Below are 3873 nucleotides of genomic sequence, written 5' to 3' on the forward strand. Positions count from 1 at the left end.
ATAAAAAGGAAAAAAAAACAATGTGTGGGCTGGAAAGTCTGCTTGCATGCTCTTGCCAAATGCTGAATTCTCCATTAGAAAATTCAGCCAGCAATTTCAGAATTTCATAATGGATGGAGTTCAAGTCACATACTTCTATTTACTGCGACTAAAAATATATATATATATATATATATTTTAACTATTTTAAAATAAGCTTTGATTCTTTCTTCCTCTGATTTCTGGATAAAAATGAGAAAAGTCCTCTTGAGCATTTTAAGCTGTTCAAGAGAATGGAGCACATGCAGCCCGGGCTGCAGAGCCATCCCTTACAAATCGCAGTGCTGAATGCGCCACCGTCGAGGTGCTCTGCATGGGATGAGTTCCCCCTGGACGGAGCCACAACGGGGTCAGCAGTGGAGGAGGAATGCTCACTGTGCTCCCATGTCCACTGGATCCAGTGCTCTGCCAGGGACAATTGCTGTGGTGGGCACATGGGTAATGCTGCCGACAGTCTGCGGGTGGAAAGGCATTGGAGCCAACTTTGAGGAGAAAACCAAGAATAATATTCCTGGTTAAGTGAAGGACAAAACAATTTCAGAAAAAATACATCAGTGTTTTTCTTATAAGTTTCAGACCGAAAAGAAATTTGTGTATCAAATACTTTGATAGCACATTATATGTTTTGTCGTCAGCAGTTATTTTTTCTACGGCTCCTGTCTGTGTGAAAATATTTTAAGCTCATGCTTTAATTGCACCCTTAGGAATAAGAAGTTACTTTTATTTTCCCCCTCTAATGTTCCTCCTACTCTTTAAAAGGATGGATTTTCTCCCTCAGATTGTAACAAAACCACATCTGCCACATAAGTAGGCAGCATCTTCTCAGCTCTCTTTTACTGTTATTACCATTTCTGAGCAGATTTTTGTGTGTTAATTATAGAACTCAATTGTTTGGATAGTCTCTTTTGATGAGCTTTCTGCCCCGCACCATGAACTCCTCTGTTATTGTACAGCTGTTTGAGTTCCAAATGCTCATCAGGGTTTTCTAATTGTCAAGCTGTCCCAGCGACTAGTTCTTTTGACCTAAAAGTCAAAGAAAGGGAGTCACCCTTGTCTCCCCGACATGAATGCCAGGGGAGCCCCAACAGCCCCCCTAATGCCTACGAGACAATGCCTTTCCAGATCATTGCCACTACAAGCATAATTGGTTTTGGGTGAAATGAGAAGATTTTAAATAGGATGAATTAATGAGTTTCTTGTAAAATTAAGTCGTTCTCCTGGTCCAATCTAATTACTCACTGTAATGCCCCTGAGGGTGATAAATAAAGATCCTTAGAAGCCAGAAGGGGGGGAAAAAAAAAAAAAAAAAAAAAAAAAAGTGTCTTCTCTTCAGTCTTTCTTACAAGACAGGTTGTAGAATTAGATGCAACCTACCAAATAATGTTTCCAAGTAAGGTCACATTCCTTTGATGTTCGTGCTGCAACATCTTTACTGCCTGTTTTACCTCCTTTTAAGAACGACTGTATAATTTCTACACGTTGAGTTCCACATCTCTAACCCCTCTCCAAAAAATGAGCACAGCAGTATTTCCACACACCAAGCCCCTTTTTCTATTGTACGAATGACAAGCAGAAGCACAAAGGGTCTTGCTAAAGATAATTCTGGGACTTTGGAGCAGTTTCCCTCCTTGTGCTGGCTCAGCCTAGATTGAACCCATCGCAAAGTGAGGACAAAGGATGGTGCCAGTGACTGGTGGATGGATAGTTCAGTTTTTGCACCTGGAGGACAGGAAGCTCACCTGCTTACACCTGGCAGAAGCTGAAAGATGTGAGGAGCAGGTAACCAGGGAGATCTCTGCCATGGAATTGGACCACCAGTACTATCCAAGGTCTCCTGCATCCTCAGAAGAAAGGGCCGAGGTGCAGAGTGCCAACAGAAGCTGCCAATTGCCACAGCACATCAAAGGTGTCAGTGCATGGCTGCTCCCTGTCATCAGGCAAAGCCCTCGTGCTCTCAGACACATCCCATCAGTACCCACGTATGTCTGTTAACTTACACAGGTGCCCCTGTGACAATTCCAGGCCTGGAAGGCCAAGCAGCCAACCCAACCAGCAAAAACTAAGGCAAAGAAGGCGTTCAGGACCTCAGCCCTCCCTTGGGCACTGAGCAGTGGCACCACTTTTTCCCCAGCCTACTGTCCAGCCTCACGTTATGAGGCTCAGCTGGAAGTCTCTATCAAGACACTGTAAAAGGAAAAGCAGCCCATTATTTGCTGCCCTTTTGTTTTGTTTCGTCTGAAATCAAAACAAAAAAAAAATTGAAAGCTAAAGATGAAGGGATTGGGTAACAAAAAAAACCCTTTCTTAGTGAGAAGTCAGCACTTTCCACGAGCAACAAAAATCCCAGGCTGCTCTGCTCTCTGCAGGAAGAAGTTCGCTAGGACCGGCGCTGACAGGCGCAGCGGCCAGTGTTCTAGCAGCGGAAATGGGAAGGGCTGCTTGCTCTGCCAGGGCTGCAGGACACCCTGCCCTGCCCTGCCCGCAGCCGCGTGTCCGGCCCAGCAGAGAATGACAGGCACACACAGCTCCTGCACGCCCAGGAGATTTAATGCACAAGGGTGTCCTGCTGAACCGGGGAACCAGCACCTCAACGATTTTAGTAAAAAATTCAAATTTTCGTTAATTTATGAATTAATAAGAATTTAAATCAAGATACTGACTTTCTCAAAAGTAGAAATTGGGCTGCTTTCCTTTGTGCAGTGCAGACAACCCTAGCATTGCCAGCACGCCTGTGCAAGTGCTGAGAGCACCTTTAGCATGGTACTGAGCTCAGTGTCAGATGCTCTCCGGTTCCAGCTGCTCATGCTGTCACTGCGCTCTGACACAGACTTCATCTAGTTTTGAAAGTTTAATCACCTTTCCGCAAGCTGGGAGATCTAGGAGATGAGTCAACTAATCAGTTTCAAATAATTACTCAATTAGAAAAACAAGTTGACAGTTTCTCTTGAATAGAAGCAGCAAGAGGAGAATCACTAAACTAACAGATTTTAAGTCAATTTAAGAGTTTTTTTGTGTTTTTTTTTTTAATGAGAAAGAAAAATGATGGCATGATGGTTTTGTTTGTTTGTTTAAGCAACTAGATTTTACAGAAAAAATATGAGTGAAGTGCTAAAATATACAGTGAAAGCTGGTTAATTGCCCTGAATCTCCACATTAACAAGCCTTAATCCTGCTTACAAGCTCCTTCCCCAGCTGTGTAAAAGCGCTGATGGGAACAGAGATCCGCATCTCAAAGCGCTGTCCGGCCAGCGGGGGATTATCTCTCATCTCCTAAATCTTGACAACTCTGTAAAAAGGCAATTAAACTTCCTAAATTAGATAAAGCCTGAGACAGAGTGCTGTACAGCTTGACACTGAAAGGCCTAAAACTACTATCACATAGCCCCAACATCACCATTTAACACACATGCTTGCTCCTAACTGCCATCAACTGAAGGCTTGTACTAAAAAGAAGTACTGATTAAGGCATTAAAGATAAATAACAAGTTATTTTCTATTATTTAATAATATATGCTAATGAGACATTGCAATTTGCCTTAAGTAATTATTACATTAATCCCCTCCAAGGAATTTCCTATTGACAAGAATCTGTGGATTCATTCTGCACATAAATCCTTTAATGCTGTTTCCTTTGTGCAAGTGGAATGCCACTCACTGCAGCAGAGCTGTAATGTTTTCTGCTACTGTTTGAACTCCTGTCACAACTGCAGGAGCCAAGGCCTTCCAGCTAACCGGAAAGCTGATAGCTCTGGAGCTACAGCAAGATGCCTTAATATGGTTTAATCATCACATCCTCTCTAAATGGCCATACAACGTCTTTAAAAAAAAAGAAAA

Source organism: Meleagris gallopavo, chromosome 11 (assembly GCF_000146605.3).
Source record: "Meleagris gallopavo isolate NT-WF06-2002-E0010 breed Aviagen turkey brand Nicholas breeding stock chromosome 11, Turkey_5.1, whole genome shotgun sequence".
NCBI classification, from domain to species: Eukaryota; Metazoa; Chordata; class Aves; order Galliformes; family Phasianidae; genus Meleagris; species Meleagris gallopavo.